The sequence below is a fragment of the Coffea arabica genome, chromosome 11c (assembly GCF_036785885.1).
Source record: "Coffea arabica cultivar ET-39 chromosome 11c, Coffea Arabica ET-39 HiFi, whole genome shotgun sequence".
In the NCBI taxonomy this organism is placed as follows: Eukaryota; Viridiplantae; Streptophyta; class Magnoliopsida; order Gentianales; family Rubiaceae; genus Coffea; species Coffea arabica.
In genome coordinates this window covers 25,204,721-25,215,172 of record NC_092330.1, presented here as the reverse complement: position 1 = coordinate 25,215,172, position 10,452 = coordinate 25,204,721, and the positions used below count along the sequence as shown (strand labels likewise).

General features: G+C 37.8%; 1 long non-coding RNA gene across 1 annotated transcript; it reads right to left on the bottom strand.

The window, feature by feature from the left end:
- Positions 1-229: 229 nt before the first annotated feature.
- On the bottom strand, positions 230-7,552 carry LOC140016967 (uncharacterized). Its single transcript, XR_011823250.1, has 2 exons — positions 7,049-7,552; positions 230-6,111 (listed from the first exon to the last, which is right to left on the bottom strand). It is a non-coding gene; the product is annotated as an uncharacterized lncRNA (long non-coding RNA).
- Positions 7,553-10,452: the final 2,900 nt, after the last annotated feature.

The following is a 10,452-nucleotide window of genomic DNA, read 5'->3' as shown; positions in this document are numbered from 1 at the left end:
AAGGTATCTCATTGGGCCTTTCGAGTGACCTCTTACTTTTTCCCTGAGCACTCTTATTGTATAACTCGGATCACCAATCGAGTGTAAGGATCTTAGGAAGCATTCACTTGTGAATTTTCAGGCTAGAGATTAAAAATATCTCAATTTGGTCTTATTTCCCAAAATTCATCATGAAATCTCCAATGAGTAAGAATAAAGAATGAAATGTACATAAATATACACAAAACAATAATTGTCCAAAAATTTTATTGCTGAAAAACAATTTGAAACAAAATTTCTCGTTCAATTATGATACAAATGAGGAGAGAATTTATTGTCTCCTTTTCTTTTGGAACAAAATTTTATAAACAAATCAAAAAAACAGAATTTCCCTTTGGAAAATAATTACAACTTCTCTCAGAGGCTTTAGCGTAGAGCTTCCAAATGGATCATTTATGTTTTTATTGTAGGATCTGTCCAAAAATCAAATAATACTTGTAATCTTCAAACTTTATGAGATTAAAATTAGCATCAGATATAGAAGAATATTTTCGTCTTATTGAAACATTTTTATGAATGCAGGGGAGGGGGAAAACAAAAGAAAAATACCCAGAGTTAGTAGGCAAAACTGCAAAATCGGTATGCATGTCCTATGGGGGAACCCTTTTTGTGCCAAGGGTAGGCCTAGCATGAAAATGCAATCCGCTAGAGTAGGCACTATACAATACCTGATGGATCTGATCAATTCATTGAGTGAAAAATAATTTTGAAGAATTTGGTCAATTGGAGAGACGAAAGACACTTTGTCGAAAAGAGGACCTCGTCCGAAGGGATTGATCACCTTTGATCGATATTTGCAAAAACGCACGGGTTTGACCTTGACGAACTTCCTATCGAAGAGATTGGAATTCCTTGATAAAATTTTCTCAGTGAAGCACAGGTCAAAATTCCAACTGATCAAATGTCTGGATGCAATGAATGGTTTTCTCAAAACCGACTAGGTTTCCAAATTGAAATTCGTCATTGAAACCCTACTTGGTCAAATGGGTTGAACGAAATTGACAATTTTATTTAAAATCGACCGCATTACCCTAAAAAGGGAATCGGGTCAAATGAATTGAGTGAAATTTAAAAGCTTACTCAAAATTGACCGAATCATTCTAAAAAAGGGATTTGGTCAAATGAAATCGAGAATTTATTCAAAATTGACCGGATCGCCCTAAAAAGGGTAAATTGGTCAAATGAATGGTTGATTTTTCAAAAATTGACCGAATGACCCTAAAAAGGGTAAATTGGTCAAATGAATGGTTGATTTTTCAAAAATTGACCGAATGACCCTAAAAAGGGTAAATTGGTCAAACGACCCTAAAAAGGGTAAATTGGTCAAATGAATTGATAATTTATTCAAAATCGACCAGATGACCCTAAAAAGGGTAAATTGGTCAAAATGAATGGATTGGTCAAATGACGAATGAATTGACAAAATGGATTGGATAAAATGGATGATTTATTCAAAAATCGACCGAATCGCCTTCAAAAAGGGTAAAATGGTCAAATGCATTTATTCAAAATTGAATGGATAATCCTAAGAATGAATTAAACTAATCAAATGAATTGAATGAAATCAATTGATCAAACAGATTGAGTGAAATGATGATTTGACCAACTCGCCCTAAAACTAGGCAAATCGGTCCAATGGATCGAATGATTGATTCAAAATTGACTAGATCACCCTAAAAAGGGTAAACTAGTCAAATGAAATCGGATGACTTATTCAAAATTGATTGAATTGACCTAAGAAATGAGTAAATTGATCCAATGAATAAAATGGAGATTGATGATTTATGCAAAAATCGACTAAATCACCCTAAAAGGGTAAATTGGTCAAATGAATTGATTTATTCAAAATTGATTAGGAATTGACAAAATGGATCGATTGAATCGGCCGGCCATTAATGGTTTCAAAAAAATTAGTCTATGAGCCTTCTAAAATCACGATTTGGCCTCAATTTTATTCATCGTCTCAACAAGAGGAATCATTTGTGAATTTCTTCAAATTAATGTCCTTCACGCAAGGGATTTTTACCAATTTTTGATAAAATGGCCAAAAAGTGATTATTAGACGTTCATATTCCAAAAATCACTCTGTGAAAATGATTGGATCCTACCTTACCTTGTGCACTACCCCTTTGGATGGTACAAAATGTAAACGTGCAAGTCTCGTTGGATTAAGTATCCGAGACACAAGGTGGCTTATCCCCTAACACGGGATCCCCTAAATGGCATTCCCTTCTAGGGTTTATGCATGATGCCAGTTTATTAAAGCGATAAAACATGCAATTTGAAATGGAAACGTGACCTAAGGAACCCTTTATTTGCCAGGGTAGGCCTAAAATGCTATGCAATTACCAAAATCTATGAATGCAATATACCAAAATCTTTAAACGTGCAATAACCTATCTACGAGGGTAGGTTCTAAAAGAAGGTCATGCCAGACCTCTTATTTGATAGGGTTTGTGAATGCAATGGGGACATAAAACCAAGAAAAGTTAGTTCAGCCAGATAAATACACATAACACATTGTAGCAACGAAATCAATTCAAAGAAATAAAGCAAGAAAAGGGAGAAAGGGGTTGGACCCCTCCCCTCGTGAATAGTGTCCCTAGCCCAGGATAAGGCCGACTCTCTACCCTAAGGCAATTCTAATATGGATGCATGAGGCTGGGGTTCGCTAATGCAACTAGACTCGATAAGGTCATAGGCCCCCGAGCCTTCAGACTTAGAAACCAAGGGTCATCAATCCCAAGGTTCTTCGTCGGTGGCTCGAGCGATTCCCCAAACACCGCTACGCACACATCGTGTCACGGCTACGTGTTTGAGTGAATCTATCAAAATCCTCAACCTTCGACCAAAAGCTAAAGGCTATCAACCAATAGCTTTAAGCGGAAGATTGAGTGACTCATTGGAACATGCTACACACACATCGTGTCGTGATCACATGGCCAAGTGAGTCACCTAATCCTAATAGGGTGGAGTGGCGTGACAAGCCACTAAAGAAAAATAAAAGGGATAAAAGAAGTAAAGCGTATGCTCGTATGCTAGTGCTTGTTTGGAGGGGAAGGGTCAAGAACCAATGCGAGGCTCTAGGGTGACCCATACCTCCCAAAATGCAATGCAAGCGCGAGATAACAAGTAAACATTCATTCAAACATACATTCATGAGTCGAGGGATTAGTTGGACACGCGTGAAATGCAAAAATCCTAATAAAAGGAAAAATGCAATCCTAAACACCCAAATGTAATATATATAAAAAGGCTAAAAGAAGAAAATGGTTGATTAAATCAAATTTGCTCGGACTCTCGAATGTCCCCAGTGGAGTCGCCAACTGTCGCGCCCCATTTTTTGATAAATAAATAAAATGGTTTGAAAATGTGTTTTTTTTGATTCAATTTGTGATTTGAAAAATGAATTGTGATTTAAAAGGAAAATGGGTCTAAATGGGGGTTTTGAGAGTGCGACGATTTGACCCAAAAATTATGGTTTAAAAAGGGTTTTTAAAACTAAATACGGAGTCGCCACTTGGTAATGAGTTAAGGTGTACCAAGTCACCTAAAAAAATGTATTTTTAAAGAAAAATAGGAAAAGGTAGTGAGAAACCCTTTTTAAACGACTCCTAGTCTATTTAAACCAAAGAAAAAGGTTCGGGAGTCACATTTGACAAAGGGGAAGGCAAGGATAAAATCCAAGGCACCCCTTTGACCTAGCCAAGGCTAGTTGCGTGATTTAATCAAAGATTTTCTTGTTTTAACCAAAGAATTTATTACATTTGGATGTGCTACATGAAATGCAAAACCCTAGATTCTAAGATGTCTCTTGTAAGGTTTTTGGTCCCAACCACATGAATTGTGGCGGCCAATGAAAGAAAACCTTATAGAGGTCGATTAATGCAAATGATAATTCAAATGCAAGTGTGCAAGTGTGAAAGTGTATGAAAGATGCAAGAAATGTAAGTGCAAGTGTGCGAATGTATAAAAAGGTGCATGTGTGAAATTGTATAAAATTCAAGTGTTTTTTGTGTGCAAGTGTATGAAATATAGTGATAAGTGTATATAGATCGTAATTAAGTGCAATTTTGTGAAGTAGAAATCAAAATTGAACAATAAGGAAAGGAAAAAGTAATGAGAAAATGTGAACTGAAAAAGTGAGTAAGTGAAAAATTGAGAATGAATGAACCTAAAGGAATGCATCAGGTCGGGTATGGGAATGACTCCTAACTTTTCGACTTCGATTTTCCCTTTGATTAGAAGGCAAAGCTAGCGTGCTAAGGCTATCGAGTAGCCACACTCGCTCGTTTCCCTTATCGGAAGGGGACACTCAAGCAAAATGAACCCTATAGCTAGTATGGGATGCAAAACCTAAAATGAGAGGAAAAGGGGTTTGAGGATCATGCCAAATGATAAAACTAAGGAAAATGCGTGATATGTGGTGAACAAGCAAATGATGTACTATCGAGGGAAAATCCCTAAGGGTCTAGCGTTGGACTAGTCCATTCTATGAATTCCGACTAGCGTTGGACTAGTGGAAACGATAAAAGAAGCCACAACTAGCGTTGGACTAGTGTGGTGACGTACATTCATCCATTCCATTCATCCACACTATGGAAAGCAAGTAGACATACTAAATACTCATGAACACGTAGCACGTAACATTTAGCATGCTCGACTAGATGCAAGAACCTAACAAAGCAAGTAACACGTAACACATAGGCATGCAACCAAGCTAATAAACCTATTACATTCACTAACTAAAACAAAAGGGGGAAGAGGGAGAATGGACCAAATTGCTCGCCAAAGCCCTATCTATTACAAGCCAAGAGGTGTACACATACCTCATTAAAAGAATAACTTAAGTAAATGAAATAAATGAAAGGAAATAAGGAGAGGCTAGGAAAGCAAGTAGACATGCAAATTTCAATTAGCACATTAGTCCACATAGGAGAGAAACAAAAAAGGTAAAAGAGATTATACCGCCCTTGAAATGAAGCTCTAATGGAGTGAAATCAACTTATTTATCCTCCAAAATAAAAGAAATGGTCAAGGTACCAATTTATTTGGCAAATAATCACAAAGGATAAAAAATAAACATGAATTTGAATCAATTAAATCATGTCAACAACCCACATTTAAGAAGTCAAAGAAGAAAGGACTTGATTGCAAAAATTAATAAAGTCTTGGGGTCAAAATTAAAGAAAAATAAAGTTCAAGGACCTAATTTGCAATTAAAGTAAGGACCGAATTGAAAGAAATTGAAGACATCCAAGGCCACAGTATAGTTAAGGAGAAATTCAGGGACTGATTTGCAAAAATCGTTTTCTAGTTTCTTCATGGACCAGGCTATTGGGTCATTTTATTCACTTCTTGGGCCAAAATCCTTCCTGGCCCAACCGATAACCCTAAGAGGTAAGCAGGCCAGCCTATCTTTAAGCCCAGACAAAGTGCAATTAGAACAGATGGGCTTCACCTCTCAAACCCAAACCAGAAACCCAAACAAAACAAATTAAATCCATACTTACAAACCCAATCAGATATGTTGGGCTCCATCTTCCTGAGCCCAAGTCAAAACATCAACATAATAAACTAAATCACTTCCTTAAGCCCAAACAAAATAACCTCTCAACCCAAATTACCTTTTCACAGGTACCCAACATGATAAAATCAACAAAAAAAAAAAAAAAAACTAAGCTTTGATTATGCATTAAATCACAGCATTAATCTATCCAGAAATCACATAAAATATGCAAACAGAGGATTAAGCTTAAGAGGGCAAAATTAGTTCAAATTTCCAGATTTTTGGGCCATGGAAACATTAATTAGAAGCCAAGGGGTTGGACTGTAATTCTCCCTTTGTTTCCAATGCATGTAACTACGTAGAAGAACCATTCCTTTCTTTACTTTGAACTGCAAATGAAAGCTGAAATCTGCAAATTGTTGCCGCAAGCTTTGGCAGCTTTGAGCCATGCGCATTTCAAACCAGCAAAAGAAAGGGGAAAAAAACAAAACTCATTGTTGGCCCATCCACCCACATGAATCCATATTGTCGACCCCAAGCATGATTATCCATCACTAGGTGATCTAACAGAGAGTATTCCAAGCAAGAAAGGAAGAAGAAAAAACATCAAACCAGCATGCTAACACCTCAGCCCATCAAACCATCGAACCAGAACATCCAATAAAACATGCTAACACTTAGACCATGAAGCAACCAAAATACTAGATATCTGTACAAAGATTTTCAAGGCAACATTATGCAATTCAAACCAAGCTTTCTAAACAAGATTCGGCAGCTAAGGAGGTCTTCTACAGTAAACTCTGCTGTAAAAATGCAGCTCTGACTCACGCAAAATGAAAGATTGCACAATAACTCAAATTTAGCTGCCAAATCCACACAACATATCCCAAACATCAATTTTAGCAAAGAGGCAACAAAAGAAAGGCAGCAGAGAAAGCATCAACATTCACTTGACATGCTGAACTAAAACATCCGAGAAAACATTTCAACCACTGTTAACATGACCCACGTATAAGACCAACAGCAAACCAGGTTCATAAAGAAGTTACCATTTTACTTCATTTAATCCTATCCAGCATCAAACATTACAGAAACAACCAAAAACGGATAAATAACAAATAAGGAAAACATCAAAACAGATTTGTTCAAAGTTTCATGCCTGGTTTGGATTCTGCTTGTTCATCATACGAACAGAAACTGTAAACTTAAACAAACATTGGTGACACAAAATCGATCTAAAACAAACCCCACTATAGAGCTGTTTCTGCCGAAAAAAATCTGGATGAAAATCAATCCAAGTTGGAAACTTTTCTGCGATTCCTTTTCGACCAAAATACAAACATGCAAAATACCGATTCATTATCCAAACTTCAGATTTTTCATGACCCAAATAAGAACCCTCAATCATATTGAAACCGGAGCAGCACCAGTAAACAGCAAAAGAACGCAAGCGAACGATTAAAGGAGGCAACTTTCAACTATAAGAGGTGAATATGATACCTTAACAAGGAATGGAACGTGTGGATGACCCAGAAAAGCTCAAATGATCCTTACAGAGGTTCGAAGGAAGATCAGACAAAGGTGAATGAAGGCCCGGTCGCGCTCTTTCTGCAACCTCCAGCCGTGGCCATCCTTTCCCTTTCTGAAACCTTTCTTTTTACTACTCGTTTCTCTCCTTTTTCCCCCAAAGCTCTCCACTCAGCCGTAGCTCTCTCTCACTCACTTAGCTCCCCCTCTATCTCCCAAGACTCTCCGTTGTTATCCCCCCTGCGCTGTTTTCCTTTTTGCCGTTGCTCCCCTAGATTTTTCCAACTTCCCTCGGATGTCTTTCGCCTCTCTTGGCTTCCTCCTCTCTTTCTAGCTTTCAGCCGTTCCTATCCTCTCTTCTCCTCTTGTTTTTTTTTTCTTTTGCCGTTCAGCCTCGTTTGCGGCTCTCTCTCTGTTAGCTCAAAAACCTAGCCCCCCTCCTTCTAGATTCATCCCCCCTCCAGGTGTCCTAGACACCTGGCCTCTTCAGCCGAAAATTCCCCCCAGGACCTCCCGCAACTTCCATTTGCAAGCTGCGGCAAAAACGCAGCTTTTGGCTTTTTTTTTTTTTTTTTTTTTTTTTTTTAAATAATCTAACAAAAATGATAATAATAATAATAAAATTAAGAAGAAAAAACAACAAACTAATTAACATTGGCTAAAAAACTAAACTAAAATGATAAACAACAAAAATTGCAATTTTCCATTTTTCATTTTCCTCATTTTTTCATTTTTTTCAAGAAAACATTGAATTTAAATTAAAACATATATTTTTTCTTTTTTTCTTTTTTTCTTTTTTTTTTTTTTGAATGCTTTTTCTTTTTCCTTTGAGAAATTCTACGCTAAAATGGCTAAAATAACTAAAACTAAAAGTAAATAAAACTAATTGTGACAAATAAAAATAGAACAAATAAAAAACGAATAGTAAATAAATAAATAATAAAACACCAAAAATTTGGTGTCTACAACATGATTTTGCGTCCGGGTGCTGGTTCATGCTAGCTCGTCCCAATCCTAGAAACTTGCAAAACTGCTCTCTAGTGCCACTAGTTGGGTACACCATAGGGCTTCCTTTCCCAGGCATTTGCAACAAGCCTTCTATCTCTTCCAGAGTGAGTGTTAACTCGCATTCCCCAAATCGAAAGACGGAGCCTTTAGGATCCCAATACTCAAGCAGTGCTTCAATGATAGCTATGTTTGGGGCTATGTTCAAAAGACTTGGTAGATGCCCTATGTATCGGAACAATCGGTTCACCTCATGCGCCATGTTGTTCTTCCAATCTATCAGCTCACGAGGTATACGGTTTAACATTCGGCATGGAGCCATCTGAGGAAGAATTCACTTTTTAGTACCTTACCTTGGGATTTTACCCCGAAGGCCAAACAAAATTGTAAACATGCAAGTCTCGTTGGATTAAGTATCCGAGACACAAGGCGGTTTATTCCTAACCACGGGATTCCCTATGTGGCATTCCCTTTCTATGGTTTATGCATGATGCCATTTATTAAAACGACGTAAATATGTGACAAATATTATCTAAAGGACATAAATAATGCATCGGGGGGAAAAAGGTCTAAAATGAAATGTACTTATTGAAAATTAAGTGCAATAACTGAAATTTAAACATGTGAGCTATCTAACGGGTGAGTCACTAAAAGAGTGCCAAAAAGGCCTCTTATTGCTAAGGCACATGAATGCAATCCAAGAAAACAAAAGAATGGTTAGTGCAATTAATAGTACACATAACACATTGGGAGTAATTAAGAAAAGAAATACAATAAAGCAGGTAAAAAGGGTGGAACCCCTTCCCTCGTGCCTAATGTGCTGAAAATAGGGTGAGGCCGACTCTACCCTAGGTCATTCTAATATGGATGCATGAGGTTGGGGTTCACTAATGCCTAGACTCGATAAGCTTCGGTTCCCAAGCCTTCAGACCTAAAGGCGAAGGGTCATCACTCCCAGGGCCTTTGGTCGGTGGCTCGAGTGATCCCTTAGGTAGCGCTATGGGCGCAGAGCACACCATCCGCCTACCCAAGGCAATCGGTCCTAGTCCTACAAGGCGGTGTGGGATGGCGCCCACGAAAATAAAAATAAAATGGGATAAAGCAAGTAAACATGCACGTATGAAGTGTTCCCCTATTTGAGGGAAGGGGTGAGAACCACGCGAGACTCTAAAGGTGACACACACCCCCCCCAAATGCAATGCAAGCGCGAGATAACAAGTAAACATTCATTCAAACATACATTCATAAGTCGAGGAATTGGTTTGATTACGTACATAAGACAAAAGGTCCTAAAAATGAAAAATGCAATCCTAATATCCAAATGCAATGCATAAAAAGGGTAGAAAAAGGAAACGAATGGCTAAGTCAAATGCTTGGACCCACTTAGGAAGTCCCCAGTGGAGTCGCCAACTGTCGCGCCCCCATTTTTTGATGAGTGAATGAATGATTGTTGTGATGGTGTGTGAAGTGTGGTGTGAACGTGTGCAAAATGAAAAGTAAAAGGCCATGGGACTTTGGAAAGCGACGATTTGGCCAAATGAAATTTAAAAAGGGTTTTTTTAAATATGAAAAACGGAGTCGCCACTTGGTATAGATTTGGGGTGTACCAAGTCACCCAAAAAGTGTTTTTAAAGACAAAGTAGTAAAACCCTTTTTAAAACGACTCCTAGTCCACGTAAGCCAAAGAAAAAGGTTCGGGGGTCACGTTTGACAAAGGGGAAGGCAAGTGATAGAATCCAAGGCACCCCTTTGACCTAGCCAAGGCTAGTTGCGCGACTTAACCTTACCTTTCCTAATTTTCTACCCAATATATGTTCGCACGTTGGATATGACTATATGAATGCAAAACGAAAAGAAAAATGCAAACCTAAATTCTACGATGTCTCTTGTGAGGCTTTTGGTCCCAAACCACATGAATTGTGGCGGCCAACAAAGGAAAAACCTCATAGAGGTCGATTAATGTAAATGAGATTCAAACGTGCAAGTGTGAAAGTATATGAAAGGTGCAAGAAATGCAAGTGCAAGTGTGAAATTGTATAAAGGTGCTTGTGTGAAATTGTATAAAGGTGCTTGTGTGAAATTGTAAAACAAATTCAAGTGTTTTCGTGTGCAAGTGTATGAAAATAGAATAATAGATATATAAGGTAAAGTGGAATTTCATTTGTGAAGTGAAAATAAGCAAGTGATAGGTAAAATGTAGTAAAAAGTATGGTTCGAGAAATGTGGAGAAATGTGGTTAAGAGAGTATGTAGGTGATAAAAATGAAAGTATGACCCTAGAGGAATGCAACAAGTCGGGTACGGGGGGTTGACTCCTAACTTTTCGACTTCTATTTTCCCTTTGATTAGAAGGCGAAACTAGCGTGCTAAGGC